Below are 26,071 nucleotides of genomic sequence, written 5' to 3'. Positions count from 1 at the left end.
GATAGCGCTCACTCAGCAAGTGTAGCTGTCTGGGGGGTTCGATATCCTCGGTCTCCTTCACCTTCTTTTTGAAGTACTTCTGGGACAGATCAGAGAAGTGCCAATTTCTCAGGGCTGTACCATCCAAGAAGCAGACAGAATGAGATTTTTGGGTTAACAAACACATACATGAATTGGATGATTACATTCCTTGTAATAGGAAAAAAAGTAATAACATTTTTTTTTTAAAGAACAGTTTAAAAAAAAAAAAGGTAAAATAAATAAGAAAAATAAATATATATATTTTTTGAAACGCACCCTGTCCCGCCGAGCTCATGTGCAGAAGTGAACGCATACGTGAGCAGTGCCCACATATGAAAACAGTGTTCAAACCACACATGTGTGTTTTCGCTGCGATTGGTAGAGCGAGAGCAATAATTCTAGCTTAGACCTCCTCTGTAACTCCAAATATGCAACCTGTAGAATATTTTAAACATCGCCTATAGAGATTTTTTTAGGGGTAAAAGTTTGTCGCCGTTCCACGAGCGGGTGCAATTTTGAAGCGTGACATGTTGGGTATCAATTTTCTCGGTCTAACGTTATCTTTCACAATATAAAAAAAAAACAAAAAAAAACATTTGGGCTAACTTTACTGTCGTCTTATTTTTTTAATTCATAAAAGTGTATTTTTTTCAAAAAAAGTGCGCTTGTAAGACCGCTGTGCACATACTGCGTGACAGAAAATATTGCAATGACCGCCATTTTATTCTCTAGGGTGTTAGAAAAAAAATTATATTGTTTGGGGGTTCTAAGTGGTTGTGCAATGCTGTACCCAAAAAAAACTTAAAGTCCTTTTTTTACCACACATAGAGCTTTCTTTTAGTGGTATTTGATCACCTCTGCGGTTTTTATTTTTTGCACTATAAACCTAAAAAAGAGCGACAATTTTGAAAATAATACAATATTGTGATGGTCAGAGAGTGTGCTGAAATGGTACAAAAGATGGTCAGAGACTGCAGACATAGTACAGGAGATGGTCAGAGACTACAAATATAGTACAGGAGATGGTCAGAGACTGCAGACATGATACAGGAGATGGTCAGAGCATGTGAGGACATGGTACAGTAGATGGTCAGAGACTGCAGACAAAGTACAAGAGATGGTAAGAAACTGCAGCTATACAGTGCCTTGCGAAAGTATTCAGCCCCCTTGAACTTTTCAACCTTTTGCCACATTTCAGGCTTCAAACATAAAGATATAAAATTTTAATTTTTTGTGAAGAATCACCAACAAGTGGGACACAATTGTGAAGTGGAACGAAATCTATTGGATATTTTAAACTTTTTTAGCAAATAAAAAACTGAAAAGTGGTGCGTGCAAAATTATTCGGCCCCTTTACTTTCAGTGCAGCAAACTCACTCCAGAAGTTCAGCGAGGATCTCTGAATGATCCAATGTTGTCCTAAATGACTGATGGTGATAAATAGAATCCACCTGTGTGTAATCAAGTCTCTGTATAAATGCACCTGCTCTGTGATAGTCTCAGGGTTCTGTTGAAAGCGCAGAGAGCATCATGAAGACCAAGGAACACACCAGGCAGGTCCGTAATACTGTTGTGGAGAAGTTTAAATTTGGATTTGGATACAAAAAGATTTCCCAAGCTTTAAACATCCCAAGGAGCACTGTGCAAGCGATCATTTTGAGATGGAAGGAGTATCAGACCACTGCAAATCTACCAAGACCTGGCCGTCCCTCTAAACTTTCAGCTCAGACAAGGAGAAGACTGATCAGAGATGCAGCCAAGAAGCCCATGATCACTCTGGATGAACTGCAGAGAACTACAGCTGAGGTGGGAGAGTCTGTCCATAGGACAACAATCAGTCGTACACTGCACAAATCTGGCCTTAATGGAAGAGTGGCAAGAAGAAAGCCATTTCTCAAAGATATCCATAAAAAGTCTCGTCTAAAGTTTGCCACAAGCCACCTGGGAGACACACCAAACATGTGGAAGAATGTGCTCTGGTCAGATGGAACCAAAATCTAACTTTTTGCCCACAATGCAAAACGATATGTTTGGCGTAAAAGCAACACAGCTCATCACCCTCAACACACCATCCCCACTGTCAAACATGGTGGTGGCAGCATCATGGTTTGGGCCTGCTTTTCTTCAGCAGGGACAGGGAAGATGGTTAAAATTGAGGGGAAGATGGATGCAGCCAAATACAGGACAATTCTGGATGAAAACCTGTTGGAGTCTGCAAAAGACCTGAAACTGGGACGGAGATTTATCTTCCAACAAGACAATGATCCCAAACATACAGCAAAATCTACAAAGGAATGGTTCACAAATAAACGTATCCAGGTGTTAGAATGGCCAAGTCAAAGTCCAGACCTGAATCCAATCGAGAATCTGTGGAAAGAGCTGAAAACTGCTGTTCACAAACGCTCTCCATCCAACCTCACTGAGCTCGAGCTGTTTTGCAAGGAAGAATGGGCAAGAATTTCAGTCTCTCGATGTGCAAAACTGATAGAGACATACCCCAAGCGACTTGCAACTGTAATCGCAGCAAAAGGTGGCTCTACAAAGTATTAACGCAAGGGGGCCAAATAATTTTGCACGCCCCACTTTTCATTTTTTTATTAGTTAAAAAAAGTTTCAAAAATCCAATAGATTTCGTTCCACTTCACAATTGTGTCCCACTTGTTGGTGATTCTTCAAAAAAATAAACATTTTATATCTTTATGTTTGAAGCCTGAAATGTGGCAAAAGGTTGAAAAGTTCAAGGGGGCCGAATACTTTCGCAAGGCACTGTAGTACAGATGTTAAGAAACTGCATACATGATACACTAGATGGTCAGAGAGTGTGCGGACGTTGTACAGGAGATGGTCAGAGACTGCAGACATAGTACAGGAGATGGTCAGAGAGTGTGCGGAAGTGGTACAGGAGATGGTCAGAGACTGCAGACAAAGTACAGGAGATGGGCAGAGACTGCCGATATGATACAGGAGATGGTCAGAGAGTGTGTAGACATGGTACAGGAGATGGTCAGAGACTGCATACATGATACAGGAGATGGTCAGAGACTGCAGACAAAGTACAGTAGATGGGCAGAGACAGCAGATATGATACAGGAGATGGTCAGAGACTGCAGACATGATACAGGAGATGGTCAGAGACTGCAGACACAGTACAGGAGATGGTCAGAGACTGCAGACATACTATAGGAGATGGTCAGAGACTGCAGACATGATACAGGAGATGGTCAGAGACTGCAGACATGATACAGGAGATGGTCAGAGACTGCAGACACAGTACAGGAGATGGTCAGAAACTGCAGACAGTACAAGAGATGATCAGAGATTGCTGACATAGTACAGGAGATGATCAGAGACTGCAGACATAGTACAGGAGATGGTCAGAGAGTGTGCGGAAGTGGTACAGGAGATGGTCAGAGACTGCAGACAAAGTACAGGAGATGGGCAGAGACTGCCGATATGATACAGGAGATGGTCAGAGAGTGTGCAGAAGTGGTACAGGAGATGGTCAGAGACTGTAGACAAAGTACACAAGATGTTAAGAAACTGCATACATGATACAGGAGATGGTCAGAGAGTGTGTAGACATGGTACAGGAGATGGTCAGAGACTGCATACATGATACAGGAGTTGGTCAGAGACAGCAGACATACTATAGGAGATGGTCAGAGACTGCAGACATGATACAGGAGATGGTCAGAGACTGCAGACATACTATAGGAGATGGTCAGAGACTGCAGACATGATACAGGAGATGGTCAGAGACTGCAGACATGATACAGGAGATGGTCAGAGACTGCAGACAGTACAGGAGATGATCAGATACTGCCGACATAGTACAGGAGATGATCAGAGACTGCAGACATAGTACAGGAGATGGTCAGAGAGTGTGCGGAAGTGGTACAGGAGATGGTCAGAGACTGTAGACAAAGTACACAAGATGTTAAGAAACTGCATACATGATACAGGAGATGGTCAGAGAGTGTGTAGACATGGTACAGGAGATGGTCAGAGACTGCATACATGATACAGGAGATGGTCAGAGACTGCAGAAAAAGTACAGGAGATTGGCAGAGACTGCCAATCTGATACAGGCGATGGTCAGAGAGTGTGTAGACATGGTACAGGAGATGGTCAGAGACTGCATACATGATACAGGAAATGGTCAGAGACTGCAGACAAAGTGCGGTTGATGGGCGGAGACAGCAGATATGATACAGGAGATGGTCAGAGACTACAGACATGATACAGGAGATGGTCAGAGACTGCAGACATACTACAGGAGATGGTCAGAGACTGCAGACATACTACAGGAGATGGTCAGAGACTGCAGACATGATACAGGAGATGGTCAGAGACTGCAGACATGATACAGGAGATGGTCAGAGACTGCAGACATGGTACAGGAGATGGTCAGAGACTGCAGACATAGTACAGGAGATGGTCAGAGATTGCAGACAGTACAGGAGATGGTCAGAGACTGCAGACAAGATACAGGAGATGATCAGGGACTGCCGATATAGTACAGGAGCTGATCAGAGACTGCAGACATAGTACAAGAGATTTTGATTTCGTGTATTTAATTGAAGCTTGGACCCCTGCGTGGGATTCCTGGATGGACCTTTGTTTTGTTTTTCCCTTTAATAAACATGGTCTACCAGGCCCTTAACTATAAATGCCTGTCTGATGTGGACTCACTGCACCTAAATGCATCTATCCACTTGAGCTAAACACCCCAATATCACAGTCTATAAATCATAATTAATATTCTGCCGTCTTCATAGCAATCATTGAATATTGGCAGATGAATGCCTACATATTTTATATATTTATTTGCATCTTCTTTTTTAAATATTTATTGCACTGTAATCATCACCTAAAGTGGTATGGATTGTATTATGAGTTCTCACGTTTTTAGATATTTATTTGCTCAATGTCACATTATTTGAATTACCATTATTTACATCCTTGCACACCAATGTTAAGTTAGCTTTCTTGCATAAATTAATTTGACAATCACTACAGCAGTGCATTTAGATACGGATAAGCTATAAGGTGCCTTCAGCAGCGAGTCACTTGTCATCAGTATATCCAATTCAAAAATTCAAAGTGGTAGTATACACTACAGTTATGTCCCCCAATCCTGCCTCCCAACTCGCATCCCACTCCAATCCCTCCTTCCAGCCCAAATCACTTCTAGCACAACCCCCCCCCCCCCCATCCCTCATAGATTTAAAAGCCAAAAATGACCTATGGATTTTGATAGATATAACCGATAAATGGAAATATTTTAGCATTGAAATCAATGGGAAGCGCCGTGGCAGCAGCGCTTTGAACCCTTTATTTGGCCGCTAGCAGGGGTTAAAAGCGCACAGCTAGCGCCCAAAAAGCACAGCAAGGACGACGGCAATGCGTTTTTCAAAAAAAAAGTTAGAAATGGATTTACATTTAGTGAAATACGCATTTGACCCCTTTGCAAAACATGACTTTGCAACCACAGAGGTCAGACGTTTCTTGTAGTTGGCCATCAGGTTTGCACACATCTCAGGAGGCATTTTGTCCCACTCCTCTTTGCAGATCCTCTCCAAGTCAATAAGTTTTCAAAGCTGCCATTAAGTAACTTGTACCTTCATCTCCCTCCATATATTTTCTATGGGATTAAGGTCTGGAGAATGGCTAGGCTACTCCAGGACCTTAATGTGCTTCTTGAGCCACTCCTTTTTTTCCTTGGCCATGTGTTGTGGTCATCATTATGCTGGAAGACCCATCCACGCCCCATTTTCAATGCCCTGGCTGAGGTTCTCACCCAAGATTTGACAGTACATGGCCCCTTCCGTCATCCCTTTGATTCGGAGAAGTTGTCTTGTCCCCTTAGCAGACAAACACCCCCAAGCATAATGTTTCCACCTCCATGATGGTGAGGATGGTGTTCTTGGGATCATAGACAGCATTCCTCCTCCTCCTCCAAACACGGCAAGTTGAGTTGATGCCAAAAAACTTGATTTTGGTCTCATCTGACCACAACACTTTCATCCAGTTCTCCTCTGAATTATTTAGATGTTCATTAGAAAACTTCAGACGGTCCTGTACACGTGCTTTCTTGAGCAGGGGGACCTTGCAGGCACTGCAGGATTTCAGTCCTTCACAGTGTAGTGTGTAACCAATTGTTTTCTTGGTGACTATGGTCCCAGCTGCCTTGAAATCATTGACAAGATTCTCCCGTGCAGTTCTGGGCTGATTCCTCACCATTCTCATGAGATCTTGCATGGAGCCCCAGACCGAGGGAGATTTACAGTTATTCTGTTTTTCTTCATTTGCAAATAATCGCACCAACTGTTGTCACCTCCTGACCAAGCTGCTTGGCGATGGTCTTGTAGCCCATTCCAACCTTGTGTAGGTCTATAATATTGTCCCTGACATCCTTGGACAGCTCTTTCGTCTTGGCCATGGTGGAGAGATTGGAATCTGATTGCTTCTGTGGGCAGGTGTCTTTTATACAGGTAACAAGCTGAGATTAGGAGCACTTCCTTTAGGAGAGTGCTCCTAATCTCAGTTTGTTACCTTATAGAATACTCCTGGGAGCCAGAAATCTTGCTGATTGATAGGGGATAAAATACTTATTTCACTCATTAAAATACAAATGAATATATAAAAACTTTTTTGAAATGTGTTTGTTTGTTTTTTTTTTTGCATATTTTTGTTATTTTGTCTCTCACTGTTAAAATAAGCCTACCATTAAAATTATAGACCGACCATTTCTTTGTTAGTGGGCAAACGTACAAAATCAGCAGGGGATCAAATACTTTTTTCCCCTCACTGTAGAGTACATATACTCTATATTTTTCTAGGTTTTCACATGAGATTAGCGCTTCTCTCCATTGTTTTTATTACGGGGCTAACATTAAAATTGACTGTATCCACTTCCCTACCGCAAAAGGAAAATAACGAATGAACTAAGCCATAAAGTCTGGTGGACTACCAGACTCAGCAAGCCTACTATGGGGAAAATGTTGAATATGATATAGCAAAGATAAAAGGAAAAAATATCGAATAGAAGTTCTGCATCCAAGTGATAAATAAAATAAAAAAATCAGTTTGCTGTGTGCAGTGTGTGCCCGGGCTGGACATCCTGGCCTGTGGGCTCTCCAGCATTTCTATGAACTGCCCCCAGCTCAGCACCCCTTCTCCCCACTCAGCCGCTCCTCCAGCCAGAGCAGCAGGGTGCTCGGGTGCCGGGAAACCACCGACTCCAGATCCCCCATGTTCCTGAGCCAGGCTGATGTCTTCCTGAGCAGAGCCACCAACTCCTGCAATACCCGGGGGGGGGGGTGGCAGCAGCAGCAGCAGTGGGGGTGACAGGCCACCAGGAATCCCCAGCTGGACTTCACTCTGCTGGCCGCTCGCCCCTCCCACCGTGTCAGCAGCTGCTGCGCCACTCTTTTCCTGCTCCGTCATCGCTGCACCGTTAATCATGTTCACTAATGTTGGTGGTGCCAAGCAGCTCTCTGTCCAGAGGGCCTGTGATGCCTGACCCGCCTCCACCTTCCTGGCCAAGACCCCATAGCCTGCCCTGTAGCAAAGGCACCTGTCACTGACAAAAATCACAGGTGCCAGGGTGCAATTTCTAGTCGCCGTGGTGACCTGGCACCTGGGATTTGTCAAGCCACAATTTAAAAGCTTAAAAAAAACTTGCCGAAAGCTCTACAAATCCTTCATCAAAGCTCGCTGTTCACACCGCTCTTATACAAGTTAATCACTTCCGGACTGCCCGCCGCCGTTATACGTTGGTACTTTGACATTGAATACCGTTGTTATGGGAGCTAATATCTGCCATAACCCCAGTATTTTGTATGGCAGGTGGTCCGCTTTCAGATAAAAGTGGTCACCACCAGATCACTTTTATCAGCGGCGGGAGAAGTACCCATCCCCCCTCCCGTCGCGTTTTCGGTCATCTCCGCCGATTACAGGAGCCATCGGTAGCGGTGGAGACAATCCGATCCTTTCCCCTCTGAGGCTGGAAGTCGAGTGAGGGAATGATGGCTTCCACTCCACTCCATACCTTTGGATGACGGAAGAGACATCAAATGTCTCTTCCATTCAATGGTCTTAAAGGGGAGGAATTTTTTTAAGTGACCCGTCCCGCCACACTCGCATGCAAAGGCAAACACATATGCAAGTTGCACCCACATATGTAAACGGTGTTAAAACCACACATGTGAGGTATCGCCACAACAGTTAGAGCGAGAGCAATGTCTAGAAAAAGACCTCCTCTAACTCAAAACTGGTAACCTGTAGTAATTTCTAAGTTTCGCCTATGGAGATTTTTAAATATCAAAATTTGTCGTCATTCCACAAGCCGGCACAATTTTGAAGCGTGGCAAGTTGGGTATCAATTTAATCTGCGTAACATTATCTTTCACAATGTAAAAAATTGGTCTAACTTTACTGTTGTCCTATTTTTTTTTTAAATTCAAAATTTCCCTTTTTTTTTTACAAACAAGACCGCTGTGCAAATACGGCATGACAAAGTATTGCAACGATTGCCATTTTATTCTCTAGGGTGTCTGAAAAAAATATTTATATATATATATATATATATATATATATATATATATATATATATATATATAATATCTTTGTATATATCCTCCTGTCTGCTTGATTGTGGCACACAGCTGCATGATCCATTCACATTCTGAAGAAATCCATGTGTGTTTGTCTGTGTTCCTGTACTGAGTGGGTCTAATGGAAGTGGTTTCATAATTATCAGTCAGCTGTGGCAGCTGCAGGGCACTAATGAGGAAAGCTGCTGGACCTGCATCCCTTTAGACATGTTCCTATTGGAAATATCTCATTAAAAATGACATTTCTGTTGTAGGGGATGCCTGAAATCTGACTTGTATCTTAGTGCAGACTTCTGGGAAAGCTGGTGAGCCAATCACACAAGCAGTAAATGATGTTTCTGCGGAGAGGTCAGTACACATTCTGTGTAAAGAACAACTCCATGCAGCCATATTGCTTTGCATTTATAGAATATTACAGCTGCTGCAGATTGAAAAGGAAAGGTCGTTTTTAATAGCATTCAAGTACAATATGACTTGTATCGCAATAGTACACGCTGTATTTTTTTTTTCTTTATTTGCTATTTTTTTTCCCAAAAAAGTGGAGTTACCACTTAAAAGTGGACCAAAGACATTGAATTATAGCTGGCCCTGTGCTTCACATCACTAAATAATCCTGATTCCAGCGATCAGAGAGATTCCATGTAGACCCAAAACAGAACTGTAATCTGTGCAACACAAAAGAGCATATTTCATACTCCTATCCTTACCTGGATTGCATCTTCAATAAACACAACAGCTTGTTTTAAATAAAGAAGATCACACACAACACCGGAGGGGGGGAATAAATAAATAAATAAAGATGCATTGAGGTGAAAAAACACAAGAGTTTACAACTTTAAGATGTGTCCATTGTGCTGATTCTTCTTCTTTTAGTAGAAATCCTCCATGCCGCCCCCACCTCTGTAATCTTCGGGTGGGGAGGGGGATAATACAAATAAGGAGCTGTCATAATCGCTCTTTAAAAAGTGTTAATACTGTAGCTGCTGACTTTTGATATTAGGACACTCACCTGTCCTGGAGTCCAGCGATGTCGGCGCCGCAGGTGACGTTTCCATCAGCTATGGGGTGCTGCTGCTGCCGCAATTGCCGGTAAGGGAACCCAACAGTGAAGCATTGCTGCTTCACGGCCTGGTCTCTATTGTGCATGCGCGAAGCACGCTACACTCTCTTACTAGCCTGGCGTTGGGGGAAGGAGGAGGGAGCGAGCGGAAGTTCCACTTTTGAGTGGAACTTCAGTTTAAAGCATGTTATGCAGCACAGTGTTTGTGCTGTGTTATTTGGCCCCCCGCCCCCCATATCACCTGAAATACCTTGTTCTGGCCTCCCCTTCGTGAAACAGATCACGGTTCATCATGGCTGCTGAGCCCTGACACCCTGGTCAGTTTACTTGCCTCTGTCATCCGAAGCCTCTCTCCTCCTGCCTGTCTGCTCGTGACAGTGCCACTCCTGCTGCTATAAAACGATTGCAGCCACTGTACCCATAAATTTCCTCCATGTCTTCTTCCATCCTCTCTCAGGCATCTAATCACAGCACCTGACGTTGCGCCTGATGTTTCAACCAATCAGGTAACAGACCCGAGCACCTGATTGGCTAAGAGGCGGTTCAGTGTTAGCAAATCAAATTCCTTTGCTTTGCTAACACAACACTAAATGAACAGCGAACGCACAGAATGACGCTGTTCATCTTTTTTGGCATCTATTAGAGCCTATGGCTCTAATCAGGTGCTTGCAAAAAACACCCCGCCACTGTAATTCAGGATTACAATGCAATGCATTAATCTATCTATGGTGAAAGAGTGGTGCCAGGAGAGACGGGGCTGCACCCCTTATGGACGCAACGCCACTGTTCTGTGTACTCTTTGTTCTTTTGAAAAGTGTGCTGTAGATAGAGCATGTCAAGCTGTAGCTGTGCTCCCTGGGGATATGCTGATCGCCCATCCGTGCTGCTGGAGGGAGCCCAGACAACCATAAAATGAGGGACCTGCAAACTTGGTCATGGTGAGTCCACCCCATATCACACTCTATCTTCCACGAGGACAGGGACTCCCTTCTCTCCTGGGGACAGAGACTCCTTTCTTTCCTGAGGACAGAGTCCCTCCTTCTCCCCTGAGGACAGGGGCCCTCTTGGCTACTCACCTGAGGACAGGGACCCCCTGATGATTAACATAATTAACCACCTTTTTTTCCCCTTATTCCCGCTGACTTGGCACCCTGCAACTTTTCCAAAACAGCCCGCAAGTCTAACCCTTGCTCTACCCAACATGCCCGAGATTGTTATTGTTCCATCTCTTCTGGTTGCTCAGCTTTTGCTGACTCTGGGTTGGTTTCTGGCCACGTTTACTTCTGGGGGTTACCATCTCTATCCTGGTCTGGAGCATAAGGTTGATCCTCAATACTCTCGCGCCTGTGGTAGTATTGGCACCCCACCTCATCCATTCAGATTCGGGCATTGGTAATCCAAAAAGACCCTGGGCTGCAGGCAGTTCCTAGTCTTGTTTAGTGTTTTTTTTGTTTTTATTTTTGTTTTTTAAGCTGTTTCCAAATGCCCAAGTTTGACTGTTTTTGGATGTCTCAAGTTTCTTATATATATATATATATATATATATATATATATATATATATATATATATATAAAACATTTTGTTTTTTAAGTGCCATAAAATTAATTTCTTGGGGTCCATTGGGGCACAGAGTTCCAGCCTTATGTTTTTGTTCATGCCCTTGGTATTGCTTTATCACAGGACTGGGGCATGTTGGGTAGAAGAAAGGATGGGGGTCCAATCTTCCTTGTAGGCAACAGTACGGTGTAATTCCTGTGATCCTCAAGGCTCACAAAAATAAGGTATATCTAAAGGCCACCCCTTTTTAATAGCATGAAAGGTAAACTGCTGTTTTTTTGTTTGTTTTTTATTTTATTTTTTGCTATGCGTTTCTCATTGGGGAGATTTCCTTTCACTTCCTGTAGTCAAAACAGGAGAAAATCTCTACAAAGCAAGGGGAAAATCCTCTTATTAGTTGTCAATCGAAAAAGTATTCCCATTGGAAAATGTCACTATTCCTGTTCTGGTGACAGCTCGTGATTTAGAATTTTCCTCACTTTCAATCCCGGTGTAAATGGTTACCAAGACACAGTGTAAATCTGCCCACGAGGGACAGAGAGAACATTAGAAACCAGACCCGGGTTCCAAACACTCACCACTTTATCCAAAAGTTTTTGGTTTTTTTTTGGTTTATCTTGTCAGAGCATGCACATCTCTCAGAAAAAATAGCTATAGATCTGACAGAATTCCAGATTTCCCAGCTTCCTTCCTCTGCTGCACTAAAAATCCCAACCAGCTTGTATTGCAGAACTCCACCTAACCCCACCAGTCTATCCCTCTCTACATGTACTGTAAATTCATACATCCAGGCGAAAAAATTCTTGTATGACCAGTCTTGCATTATATTGTCCTCCTATGGATATAAAATGCACACAAACAGGGCCATCTTGTGGATAGTCACCAAAAAAATATCCTTTTGCTTTGTTTTGCACGGGTTCACCTTGGTTGAAGCTGAAGAAGAATTCTTCCATGTCATTGGGGTTGCACATTTCTTCAAGTGCAGTGGGCCCGTCAGAGGAAGGGACAGCCCATGTTGTATCCACAACGTGCATAAAGGGAGTGGTTGCTGGTGCTCCTGGCACATGGTGACCAATTGTCAATTTGCATAGATTTGTATAGAACCAGGTCTAAGGGGAGCCTCGTCATCTTAAAATGATGGTCCAAATCAAAGCAATGTCATTGAATTTCATATCTGTCTGGATTCTCCTGTCCCCTGTTGTAGGTTAATGTGTTGTATGTTAAAGCGGGAGTCCACCGGGACTCCGCGTTTTTTTTTTTTTTTTAAAGCCAGCAGCTACAAATACTGCAGCTGCTGACTTTTAAAATAGTGACACTTACCTGTCCAGCGCGCCCGCGATGTCGGCACCCGAAGCCAATCTCTAGATCGTCTCTCGAGTGCTGCCGCCTCTGGGATCTGTGTGTTTCCCAGCAGGCAGCGGGGCACTTGCGGAAAGGGGCGGGCACTTGCGGAAATGGGCGTAATCTACACCCCTTTCCGCAGAGAGCTATCCCGGAAGTGGGTGCAGATACCTGTACTGTACAGGTATCTGCACCCCCCTCCCCCCTGAAAGGTGCCAATTGTGGCGCCTGAGGGGGGGAGGTTTCCGATGAGCGGAAGGTCCACTTTAGGGTGGACCTCCGCTTTAAGTAAGCATTTAATTTCCATGTAAGTATTCAACTGCCTGTTGATATTATTATTTTTTGCACAAAGGTATTATTCTGTAAACAAGAACATACAATGGAAAAGTTCCAAGTACAGAACAAAGATTGCAAATTAGGTACAACATGTGGCATCATCGTTTCCCACAAAAAAGCAAGGAAGAATATACAGTGCAAAAAAAAGTGACTTACATGATGTAATGTAGCTTAGATCTGGAATTACGTACTTGATTAAACCTTAGTGCCCTATGTGGTATAGGAGTGTGTGTAGGGATGCATGGAGTGCGCTATAGGGTATAGGAGAGTGTATGGGACATGCATGGGGTGCACTATGGGGTATTGGAGAGTGTATGGGGGATGCATAGAGTGTGCTTTGGGGTGTAGGAGTGTGTATTGGGGAAGCATGGAGTGCGCTATGGAGAGTATATGGGGACACATGCAGTGTGCTATGGGGTACCAGCTATGAGTAAGCACTAGCCTTAGTGCGAAACGCATCATCTGTTAGCATCTTTCACTGTGATGTCATTTGCTGTGTCCTAAATATTATTTGAATAAAGCATCGTTTTAGCATTGGAGTGCGGCCGTACAGAGTTCTGTCATTATCCACATTATCTGCATGCTGTGGCTCGCACCCGGATCCCTTCACCTGCAGCAATTATCTCTGAGTTCCCAGGACCTGCCTTTGAGCGGTGGTGTATATCTCTCTTGTGATTCTCTGGACTAAAAGAAATCTCTATTTGTGTGAAGAAAATTATTAAAAAATTCATTTGGGTACAGTGTTACATGAATGCGCAATTGTCGTTCACAGTGCGACAGCGCTGAAAGCTTAAAATTGGCCTGAGCAAGAAGGGGGTGAAAGTCCTCGGTACTGAAGTGGTTAATGTATGGCCTGCTTTAGGTCTTAGAATTTATTTTATAAAAAAAGTTAGTGTATGGATGTTAAATATTTTAGTATTTTGTTCTGGAAACTCCTCGCAGTTTAATCTTTGGTGTACGTGTTGAAATGCTTGAAGTCATTTTATAATTATGTTATATAAAACATTTTGTATCTATGTAAGCTCTTTTAATAAAGTATTTTGACACAAAAAGGTTTATTTTTTTTCTTGGTTTTCATGGAAATTGATGTGACAATCCTACAAGCCCCAGGAGTCCTGAGGGTGAGCTCTTTGGAGTGGGAGGAAGTGCTGTGTACAGGTGTGTGAATGGTGACAGAATAGTGGAGAACTCCCCTGTCATTGCTGATTTCTCCAGTGTCCCTGTATGGAAACGTCACTGATTGTGCCTACATAACAGTGATACATTTGCTCACTGCAATGCTGTGGGCTAGTAAGCATTGGCAATGAGCGAGTTCTCATCCAGGGTTGCAATGTGCTATTCCAGGTAAAACCCCCATTCCCCCCTGTCTATGGAAGCTGTAAAGGAAAGATGCAGACTTATGCAAGCTGAGTGACTCAGTTGAGGCCACCCATGGGTGAGCCACTCAGCTTTCACCACCTGTGACCCACCCTTTACAGGCAGCATGTTTGAAGATAGTCTCTGCTAAATAGAAGAGGAGCCATAGAGGAACTTTAAAGGTAAGCAGAAGATCAATGGATTCTGGTGCTTGGACCTGCTTGCTGTGGCACAAGGTGACCCCTGCCGTTGCCCAATTTGGGACAACTCCACGCCATGTGATAAAGGGTGCCTATCTCAGTCTGATATCTACTGTAGATAGGGGAGACAGTAGGGTTGCAATCTCTGGGGGTATAGTTAATCCTTGGTAGAAAGTTCAACTGAATAATTTGGTCTTTAGCAGAGATGATCAGTTTGGTTTATTGTGAGTACAAGAGGCTTCATTGTCATAATCAAACAGTGAAATGCCCCCACCTAACCCTCAGGAGACTTCACAAGGCACTCAGGAGGTCACTGTGGACCATCTGGCAATCTGAGACTCCATCTCCATCCTAAATTCTGGGCAGTCTGTGACTCCTGCTCCTCCTCCTCACCATCCATAAACATGCCGACTGTAAGCCATCGATAAGATAGAACGAGTCTAGAGACGGGTGAAAGGTTTGGGGGAGAAGACATATCGAGAGCGACTTCAGGAACTTAATATGTACAGTCTGGAGGAAAGAAGGGAAAGGGAAGACATGATTGAGGCCGGATTCTCATATGTGTGGCCGTGGGTTTCTACCTTTTCACCGATTTAGGTGCGGAATTTTTGCCTGAATTTGCACCTGACCTGGACACAAACACGCACAGGACCCTTTTGCAATCCGCTCCCCGGCCAACCCGGACCTGTCTGAACCTGCTCCATTAAGAGCCGGTCTTACTCGCATTTCATGCAAATTGGATGCGGAGAAACACTCACATATATGAAGCCAGCCTTAAACCTTTAAATGCATTAAAGGGGGGTGAACAAGGTTCAGAAGGGCAGTTTTTTCAATAAAAAAAACAAAATCAAGCAAATGGGGACATGACCGCAAACTAGCTGGAGGAAAGTTCAAAATGAATCTTAGAAACTAACATTTTACTGAACAGGTAGTTGATGCTTGGAATAGTCTACCAGCAGATGTAGTGAGACAGTCAACAGTAAATGGCTTCAACCATGCTTGGGACAAACCTAGATCTATACTCAGGTAACATAACAAAACAAAACAAAAAATATGGACTGTTTCCATAATTTTTATTAGTTTTACAAAAGACAGTAATACAATTTAGTAAACATTTTCACATTACTGGGGCCTATCAAGAATGGTGAAGGCCTGCCTTCACTTTTTTTACGTAGCTAGGAATGAGCACCTCCTAATCTGTGATGTTCACCCCCCCCCCCCCCTTTACCTTTCTTAAGGATCACCCTCCAAACTGTGACTCCATCTTGCATCCACACCTGTACCCAATAACCTGCAATGTACGATTCCCCATCCATTCCTATCATAAGGGGCACCTCACAACCCTGTAAAGTGACCCACCATTTCCTGATACCAGACAGCTCGCAATCTATGTACTTGTGTAAGATGTAGTAGACCTTCTGTTTTTAATATCAAATAGTGCAGGTGACCCATTCAGATAATCATGCCAATTACCTTCAGAGGTGGTCTCATATGGCACAGCAATCCCACTTCCATGAGGGTCCTGAAAGAAATCCAAAAACATAAGAAAAGCAGTTAGTGCCACACCAATGTTTGTAGAGTCCAGAAAGAATTAGAGCATTATAGAGAATTACACCAAGCATACAGGACAAGAGAAGTGGCACTGTGCAGTGTACATACAGACAGAAAAAGAATGATGTGCGCTCAGGAGGCGACACTTATGGGCACTGAGGTGGCACCGATATGCAGCACTGATAATCAGTGCCCTGATTATCTGTACAGGTCTCTCCTGCGAGGAAATGCCGCTGATTGGTTCTCCTCTCCTCACACACTGTCAATGTGAGGCGAGGGGAACCGATGAACAGAACTTCCATATTTACATGTGATTGGTTGTGATTAGACACAGCCAATCACATGTTTAAAGAGCCAAGTCATTGGCTCATTACAGTGATCGGGGTCATGCCTCCAAGCCCAGACTTCTCCTTTCTCCTCCATCTGGCACAAATTTCTTTTGGGACTTGTGGTACCACCAAGTCGCTAAGTTTAACATCTCCAGATGGGGACTACATCACCCACAAATCCCTATAGTTCCCAGCAGCCCTACGTGGCTCCCTGGGTGGGCTTTCCCTTCCCAGGATATTCTGCAGCCAATCCTTGCCCTCCTGCTGTCTGAGGCCGCGTACACACGCGGGACTGTTCGCCCAACTTTGTCCGTCAAACAGTTTCGGCAAACAGTCCGCTCAAAATTAGCATGGACGGACATGGCCACACACGACGGACGAACAGTTTGCTGAAACCGTGCGCGATGACGTGAACGGCACGTACGACGGGACGAAAAATACGACGTCCTATACACTGCATTATAACTTTCGGCGTGTAAATCCTTTCTGAGCATGCGCGGAACTTAGTTTGACGAACAAGCCTACACACGAGGGGACTGTTCGCTGAAACAAAGTTTCAGCGGACAGTTTTTCGGAATTTCCGAAAAACCTTGTTCAGCGGACTGTTCGCTGAAACTGTCCGCTGAAAGCCCACACACGAGCGGACTGTTTGCCGAAACACTGTTCAGCGGACAAAGTTGGGCGAACAGTCCCCGCGTGTGTACGCGGCCTGAGTGTTAGGTGGGACTGTCATCCAGAACCCGCAGAGTCCTTTTTCTCCTCTTCTCTAGCCCAGCAGCTCTGGCAGGGAGAAGTAGAGAGTCTGCAGGGTAAGCTGTGTGATGACCCATCATGCAGAGGGACAAAGCAGCACCACTGCTGAAGCTGCAAAAGCACTTATGTATTCAAATAACACTACATGGATTTAACCACTTCAAGACCAGGCTTTTTCTGACACTTGGTAAAGTCTGAATTTTTTTTTTTAAGTCTGAATTACTTGGAAACCCCAAAAACATTATATAGTTTAGCAGAGACCCTAGAGAATAAAATGGTGGTTGTTTAACCACTTGGGATCCGCGCTATTGCCAAATGACGGCATTAGCGCGGACCTACTTTTCTGGGACTTTGTCTATTGACGTCGTCCCGTGCACGAGCGGCCTGCGCGCCCCCTGAGGGGCGCGCGCGACGCGCTCTGTGATCGGCGAGTCCATGAGACTCGCCTGATCACCGATCCGTGCAAGGGGTCGATCCCGACCCCTTATCACGTGATCAGCTGTCAGCCAATGACAGCTGATCAGGTGATATAACGGAGCCGGTAATCGGCTAGTATTCCTCCTCGCTCTGACAGCGCGAGGAGAAAAAAAAAAGCCGATCACTGGCGGCCGTGATCGGGACATCAGTCCCGATCACGGCCAGCAATTCAAGCGACCATCTGCCCCCTGCCAGTGTCCACCTGCCCCCCGCAGTGCCATCCTGAATAAAAGTAAGTGCCCCCCGTCAGTGCCACCCAGCAGTGCCCATAGTGCCACCCAGCAGTGACACCCATCTGTGCCCATCAGTGCCGCCTTATCTGTGCCTATTAGTGCCGCCTTAACTATGCCTATCAGTGCCCACCAGTGCAGCCTATCAGTGCCCACCAATGCAGCCCATCAGTGCCCACCAATGCAGCCCATCAGTGCCCACCAATGCAGCCTATCAGTGCCACCTAATCAGCGCACTTCAATGAAGGAGAAAAATTACCCGTTTGCAAAATTTTAGAATAAACTATTAAAATATGATTTTTTTTTTTGCATCTTTTTTTGTTTGTTTAGCAAAAAATAAAACTCCCAGCTGTAACTAAATACCACCAAAAGAAAGCTCTATTTGTGGGGAAAAAATGATAAAAATTTCATTTGGTTACAGTGTTGTATGCCCGCGCAATTGTCATTCAAAGTGCATCAGCGCTGAAAGCTGAAAATTGGCCTGGGACTGAGGGGGGTTTAAGTGCCCAGTAAGCAAGTGGTTAAATATTTTATGTCACACTATTTGCGCAGTGGTCTTTCAAATGCAATTGTTTGAAAATAAATACACTTCAATGAATTTAAAAAAAAAACTTAAGCAGTAAAGTTAGCCCTATTTTGTATAATATGAAAAAGATGATGTTACACCGAGTAAATAGATACCCAACATGTCATGATTTGAAATTGCGCACACTCATGGAATGGCGACAAACTACAGTACTTATAAATCTCCATAGGTGACGCTTTAAAAATATTTTTGTGGTTACCCGTTTAGAGTCACAGAGAAGGTATTGTGCTAGAATTATTGCTCTTGCTCGAACAATCGTGGCAATACCTCACGTTTGTGGTTTGAACACGATTTACATTGGCGGGTGCGGGCGCGGAGGGATTGGGCACTTTAAAAAAAAAATTGTTTTTCTTATTTTTTTAATCACTTTAATTGCTGTCACAAGAAATGTAAACATCCCTGTGACAGCAATTGTCACGTCTCAGGTATTTTTTTGGGGGGACCTGACTAAATAATTGATAAAAACACCGGGGTCAATAGTCCAGGATTACCGCTTATCGCAAATAAAAAACCGCCCCACCCATTAGGGTGGGGTCCCTCAACAACAGAAACAAGATACTCAAAAATGTCAATGTCAATGAGGGTCAAGAAGGGACCACCCAAACAAGTAGATGTAAAGTGAGGATCAACTGCGGCATTTTTGAGTATTTTTTTGGAGGGATCTGGGATCTATAAGACCCCAAATCCCTCCTTTGTACGTCAAAGTATTCAAGGCACAAATATCGGCAGCTTTTAACACTGCCATTATTTTTAAAACTGGCTCTATTGGCTGCTGAATATACTGGGAGTGACATCACTTCTGGGTTACTATATCAGAGACACCAATGCCAATTCTGGCTTTGTTCGGATTTCCGGAGAGTGGGCGGACGTGCTGGCTTGTCGCTTGGGCCTGGGCAGAGAGGCTGTAGGATGGCGGGGGTGGGGGACGTCCCTAACCACTGCTTGTGATAACAATCGAGCGGCTGCTTCGCCGCATCGGTTAATATCACAGGAAAGCTGACCGTCGGCTCTAAAAATGGTTTACCGGGGTGAGGCACACCCTGGTACAACCACTTGTGGCAGAATGATGTACAGGTATGCGATTTTGCCACAAGTGGGTAAAATGCAACTACTATAAATACTTTAATTTGGCTTACTATCAGCCTTGTAGGTTGCTGGTCACAGACTGGAGCAATGAGTCTCATGTTTCCAAATGTAGGACAACATTCACCAGGAAGATTTCCATTTTATTCTATGAGGCCTAGTGCGGTCATCCCAGAGAAGTACAGGCACTTCCCTGCGGCAGGATCGTGTTTTCAGCCCAATAGAAATCAATGGGAGTGGCTGAAAAACGCATGTAACTGCCTAACAGCCAGTCACCACCTTTCAAATGACCAAAACAATAAACCCCTTACTCCTGATCATGCATGAAAAACACGTTAATACAATTGGAGAAGCCGACAGTCACGTGTGCACCCAGCTGTAGCATGTTGTAATTCAGGCAGAACTGGCCAATCAGTAGCTGTGTCTAATTGGTTACCATCTTTTCTGCAGCAATCATGTGACCAATGTCTCGGCAGCACTGGGATGAGCGATTTCCCAAAAAGGATGCAATTAGGCTTTATTAACCGATTCCGGACCGCCCCACACATATATTCTGTGGTAGGGTGGCCCTTCAGAGCAAAATCACATAGCTGTATGTAATTTTTTTCCTTCGGGTTGGGGTAAAAAAAAAGGAAATAAATTATATTTGGGTAAAGCGTCGCATGACCACGCAATTGTCAGTAAAAGTACGCAAAAAATGGCCTGGTCGGGGGGGGGGGGGTAAATCTTCTGGAACTGCTGTGGCTATCTTGGTTTCATGTTCTGTTTAGATCACTGAGGTTCATTTTTAATAACATTCTTGTAATAATAAGGTATAGATCTACAGGAGGTGAAGTAGAGAGGGGGTGTCTGGGGGGGAGGGAAAAAGAGAGGGGGTGTCTGGGGGGAAGGGAAAAAGAGAGGGGGGTCTGGGGGGAGGTGAAGAAGAGAGGGGGTGTCTGGGGGGGAGGTGAGGAAGAGAAGGGGTGTCTGCGGGGGGAGGTGAGGAAGAGAGGGGGTGTCTGGGGTGGTGAGGAAGAGATGGGGTGTGGGGGAGGAAGAGAGGGGGTGTCTGGGGGGGAGGTGAGGTAGACAGGGGGTGTCTGGGGGGGAGGTGAGGTGGAGAGGGGGTGTCTGGGGAGGTGAGGAAGAGAGGGGGTGTGGGGGAGGAAGAGAGGGGGTGTCTGGGGGGAGGAAGAGAGGGGGTGTCTGGGGGAGGTCAGGTAGAGAGGGGGTGTCTGGGGGGGGTGAGGAAGAGAGGGGGTGTGGGGAAGGAAAAAAGGGGGTGTCTGGGGGGAGTTGAGGAAGAGAGGGGGTGTCTAGGTGAAGGTGAGGAAGAGAGGGGGTGTCTGAGCAAGAGGGGGTGTCTGGGGGGGTGAGGAATAGAGGGGGTATCTGGGAGGGGGGTGAGGAATAGAGGGGGTGTCTGGGGGAGGGTGAGGTGAGAAGAGGGGGGGGTGTCTGGGGGGGAGGGTGAGGAATATAGGGGGTGTCTGGGGGGAGGATGAGGTGAGGAAGAGAGGGGGTGTCTGGGGAGGGGGAGGTGAGGGAGAGAGGGGGTGTGGGGGAGGAAGAGAGGGGGTGTCTGGGGGGGGAGGTGAGGTAGACAGGGGGTGTCTGGGGGGGAGGTGAGGTGGAGAGGGGGTGTCTGGGGAGGTGAGGAAGAGAGGGGGTGTGGGGGAGGAAGAGAGGGGGTGTCTGGGGGGGAGGAGAGGAAGAGAAGGGGTGTCTGGGGGGAGGAAGAGAGGGGGTGTCTGGGGGGAGGTGAGGTAGAGAGGGGGTGTCTGGGGGAGTGAGGAAGAGAGGGGGTGTCTGGGGTGGTGAGGAAGAGATGGGGTGTGGGGGAGGAAGAGAGGGGGTGTCTGGGGGGGAGGTGAGGTAGACAGGGGGTGTCTGGGGAGGTGAGGAAGAGAGGGGGTGTCTGGGGGGAGGAAGAGAGGGGGTGTCTGGGGGAGGTCAGGTAGAGAGGGGGTGTCTGGGGGGGGTGAGGAAGAGAGGGGGTGTGGGGAAGGAAAAAAGGGGGTGTCTGGGGGGAGTTGAGGAAGAGAGGGGGTGTCTAGGTGAAGGTGAGGAAGAGAGGGGGTGTCTGAGCAAGAGGGGGTGTCTGGGGGGGTGAGGAATAGAGGGGGTATCTGGGAGGGGGGTGAGGAATAGAGGGGGTGTCTGGGGGAGGGTGAGGTGAGAAGAGGGGGGGGTGTCTGGGGGGGAGGGTGAGGAATATAGGGGGTGTCTGGGGGGAGGATGAGGTGAGGAAGAGAGGGGGTGTCTGGGGAGGGGGAGGTGAGGGAGAGAGGGGGTGTGGGGGAGGAAGAGAGGGGGTGTCTGGGGGGGAGGTGAGGTAGACAGGGGGTGTCTGGGGGGGAGGTGAGGTGGAGAGGGGGTGTCTGGGGAGGTGAGGAAGAGAGGGGGTGTGGGGGAGGAAGAGAGGGGGTGTCTGGGGGGGAGGAGAGGAAGAGAAGGGGTGTCTGGGGGGAGGAAGAGAGGGGGTGTCTGGGGGGAGGTGAGGTAGAGAGGGGGTGTCTGGGGGAGTGAGGAAGAGAGGGGGTGTGGGGAAGGAAAAAAGGGGGTGTCTGGGGGGGAGTTGAGGAAGAGAGGGGGTGTCTGAGCAAGAGGGGGTGTCTGGGGGGGTGAGGAATAGAGGGGGTATCTGGGAGGGGGGTGAGGAATAGAGGGGGTGTCTGGGGGAGGGTGAGGTGAGGAAAATGGCCTGGTCGGGGGGGTAAATCTTCTGGAACTGCTGTGGCTATCTTGGTTTCATGTTCTGTTTAGATCACTGAGGTTCATTTTTAATAACATTCTTGTAATAATAAGGTATAGATCTACAGGAGGTGAAGTAGAGAGGGGGTGTCTGGGGGGGAGGGAAAAAGAGAGGGGGTGTCTGGGGGGAAGGGAAAAAGAGAGGGGGGTCTGGGGGGAGGTGAAGAAGAGAGGGGGTGTCTGGGGGGGAGGTGAGGAAGAGAAGGGGTGTCTGCGGGGGGAGGTGAGGAAGAGAGGGGGTGTCTGGGGTGGTGAGGAAGAGATGGGGTGTGGGGGAGGAAGAGAGGGGGTGTCTGGGGGGGAGGTGAGGTAGACAGGGGGTGTCTGGGGGGGAGGTGAGGTGGAGAGGGGGTGTCTGGGGAGGTGAGGAAGAGAGGGGGTGTGGGGGAGGAAGAGAGGGGGTTTCTGGGGGGGGGAGGAGGAGCGGAAGAGAGGGGGTGTCTGGGGGGAGGAAGAGAGGGGGTGTCTGGGGGAGGTCAGGTAGAGAGGGGGTGTCTGGGGGGGGTGAGGAAGAGAGGGGGTGTGGGGAAGGAAAAAAGGGGGTGTCTGGGGGGAGTTGAGGAAGAGAGGGGGTGTCTAGGTGAAGGTGAGGAAGAGAGGGGGTGTCTGAGCAAGAGGGGGTGTCTGGGGGGGTGAGGAATAGAGGGGGTATCTGGGAGGGGGGTGAGGAATAGAGGGGGTGTCTGGGGGAGGGTGAGGTGAGGAAGAGGGGGGGGTGTCTGGGGGGGAGGGTGAGGAATATAGGGGGTGTCTGGGGGGAGGATGAGGTGAGGAAGAGAGGGGGTGTCTGGGGAGGGGGAGGTGAGGGAGAGAGGGGGTGTGGGGGAGGAAGAGAGGGGTGTCTGGGGGGGAGGTGAGGTAGACAGGGGGTGTCTGGGGGGGAAGTGGAGAGGGGGTGTCTGGGGAGGTGAGGAAGAGAGGGGGTGTGGGGGAGGAAGAGAGGGGGTGTCTGGGGGGAGGAGAGGAAGAGAAGGGGTGTCTGGGGGGAGGAAGAGAGAGGGTGTCTGGGGGGAGGTGAGGTAGAGAGGGGGTGTCTGGGGGAGTGAGGAAGAGAGGGGGTGTGGGGAAGGAAAAAAGGGGGTGTCTGGGGGGGAGTTGAGGAAGAGAGGGGGTGTCTAGGTGAAGGTGAGGAAGAGAGGGGGTGTCTGAGCAAGAGGGGGTGTCTGGGGGGGTGAGGAATAGAGGGGGTATCTGGGAGGGGGGTGAGGAATAGAGGGGGTGTCTGGGGGAGGGTGAGGTGAGGAAAATGGCCTGGTCGGGGGGGGGGGGGGGGTAAATCTTCTGGAACTGCTGTGGCTATCTTGGTTTCATGTTCTGTTTAGATCACTGAGGTTCATTTTTAATAACATTCTTGTAATAATAAGGTATAGATCTACAGGAGGTGAAGTAGAGAGGGGGTGTCTGGGGGGGAGGGAAAAAGAGAGGGGGTGTCTGGGGGGAAGGGAAAAAGAGAGGGGGGTCTGGGGGGAGGTGAAGAAGAGAGGGGGTGTCTGGGGGGGAGGTGAGGAAGAGAAGGGGTGTCTGCGGGGGGAGGTGAGGAAGAGAGGGGGTGTCTGGGGTGGTGAGGAAGAGATGGGGTGTGGGGGAGGAAGAGAGGGGGTGTCTGGGGGGGAGGTGAGGTAGACAGGGGGTGTCTGGGGGGGAGGTGAGGTGGAGAGGGGGTGTCTGGGGAGGTGAGGAAGAGAGGGGGTGTGGGGGAGGAAGAGAGGGGGTATCTGGGGGGGAGGAGGAGCGGAAGAGAGGGGGTGTCTGGGGGGAGGAAGAGAGGGGGTGTCTGGGGGAGGTGAGGTAGAGAGGGGGTGTCTGGGGGGGTGAGGAAGAGAGGGGGTGTGGGGAAGGAAAAAAGGGGGTGTCTGGAGGGAGTTGAGGAAGAGAGGGGGTGTCTAGGTGAAGGTGAGGAAGAGAGGGGGTGTCTGAGCAAGAGGGGGTGTCTGGGGGGGTGAGGAATAGAGGGGGTATCTGGGAGGGGGGTGAGGAATAGAGGGGGTGTCTGGGGGAGGGTGAGGTGAGGAAGAGGGGGGGTGTCTGGGGGGGGAGGGTGAGGAATATAGGGGGTGTCTGGGGGGAGGATGAGGTGAGGAAGAGAGGGGGTGTCTGGGGAGGGGGAGGTGAGGGAGAGAGGGGGTGTGGGGGAGGAAGAGAGGGGGTGTCTGGGGGGGAGGTGAGGTAGACAGGGGGTGTCTGGGGGGGAGGTGAGGTGGAGAGGGGGTGTCTGGGGAGGTGAGGAAGAGAGGGGGTGTGGGGGAGGAAGAGAGGGGGTGTCTGGGGGGGAGGAGGAGAGGAAGAGAAGGGGTGTCTGGGGGGAGGAAGAGAGGGGGTGTCTGGGGGGAGGTGAGGTAGAGAGGGGGTGTCTGGGGGAGTGAGGAAGAGAGGGGGTGTGGGGAAGGAAAAAAGGGGGTGTCTGGGGGGGAGTTGAGGAAGAGAGGGGGTGTCTAGGTGAAGGTGAGGAAGAGAGGGGGTGTCTGAGCAAGAGGGGGTGTCTGGGGGGGTGAGGAATAGAGGGGGTATCTGGGAGGGGGGTGAGGAATAGAGGGGGTGTCTGGGGAAGGGTGAGGTGAGGAAGAGGGGGGGTGTCTGGGGGGGAGGGTGAGGAATAGAGGGGGTGTCTGGGGGGAGGATGAGGTGAGGAAGAGAGGGGGTGTCTGGTGAGGGGGAGGTGAGGAAGAGAGGGGGTGTCTGGGGGGGGAGGTGAGGAAGAGAGGGGGTGTGGGGGAGGAAGAGAGGGGGTTTCTGGGGGGGAGGAGGAGCAGAAGAGAGGGGGTGTCTGGGGGGAGGAAGAGAGGGGGTGTCTGGGGGAGGTGAGGTAGAGAGGGGGTGTCTGGGGGAGGTGAGGAAGAGAGGGGGTGTGGGGAAGGAAAAAAGGGGGTGTCTGGAGGGAGTTGAGGAAGAGAGGGGGTGTCTGAGCAAGAGGGGGTGTCTGGGGGGGTGAGGAATAGAGGGGGTATCTGGGAGGGGGGTGAGGAATAGAGGGGGTGTCTGGGGGAGGGTGAGGTGAGGAAGAGGGGGGGTGTCTGGGGGGGAGGGTGAGGAATATAGGGGGTGTCTGGGGGGAGGATGAGGTGAGGAAGAGAGGGGGTGTCTGGGGAGGGGGAGGTGAGGGAGAGAGGGGGTGTGGGGGAGGAAGAGAGGGGGTGTCTGGGGGGAGGTGAGGTAGACAGGGGGTGTCTGGGGGGGAGGTGAGGTGGAGAGGGGGTGTCTGGGGGGGAGGTGAGGTGGAGAGGGGGTGTCTGGGGGGGAGGTGAGGTGGAGAGGGGATGTCTGGGGAGGTGAGGAAGAGAGGGGGTGTCTGGGGGGGAGGAGGAGAGGAAGAGAAGGGGTGTCTGGGGGGGGAGGTGAGGAAGAGAGGGGGTGCCTGGGGGGAGGTGAGGAAGAGAGGGGGGTGTCTGTGGGGGGAGGTGAGGAAGAGAGGGGGTGTCTGGGAGGGGGGTGAGGAAGAATGGGGGGAGGGAGGTGAGGAAGAGAGGGGGTGTCTGGGGGGTGAGGAATAGTGGGGGTGTCTGGGAGGGAGGTGGGGAAGAGAGGGGGTGTGGGGGGGGAGGTGAGGAATAGAGGGGGTGTCTGGGAGGGGGTGAGGAAGAGAGGTGGTGTCTGGGGGGTGTCCAAAGAATAGAGGGGAGTTGCTGGAGGAGTAGAAAGGGTAGGTGTGAGGTAGGTTGTCTTCCCCCAATCCTCCTCTTTTGTATCTGCAGACAGTCACCGTGTGAATGTGAAACGTCCTCTTCCTCCTCCAGTGAGGGATAGAGGCTGGAGGGAGGAGTAACCCGACTCCTCTCCTGTCTGTACATCGGGGCTGTGAGTGAGTGTGAGACAGCCAGCTTGTGCTCTGTGCGGGGGGG

At 48.4% G+C, this 26,071-nt stretch overlaps 1 long non-coding RNA gene across 1 annotated transcript; it reads right to left on the bottom strand.

Moving 5' to 3' along the window:
• On the bottom strand, nucleotides 1-26,071 carry LOC143941715 (uncharacterized). The gene is made up of 3 exons (XR_013264400.1): nucleotides 25,933-26,071; nucleotides 15,964-16,012; nucleotides 1-114 (listed from the first exon to the last, which is right to left on the bottom strand). It is a non-coding gene; the product is annotated as an uncharacterized LOC143941715 (long non-coding RNA).

The sequence above is a fragment of the Lithobates pipiens genome, unplaced genomic scaffold, assembly GCF_037356315.1.
Source record: "Lithobates pipiens isolate NorthernLeopardFrog02 unplaced genomic scaffold, aLitPip1_a1.2 Scaffold_10, whole genome shotgun sequence".
NCBI lineage: Eukaryota > Metazoa > Chordata > Amphibia > Anura > Ranidae > Lithobates > Lithobates pipiens.
This window is presented reverse-complemented; position numbering and strand designations above follow the sequence as displayed.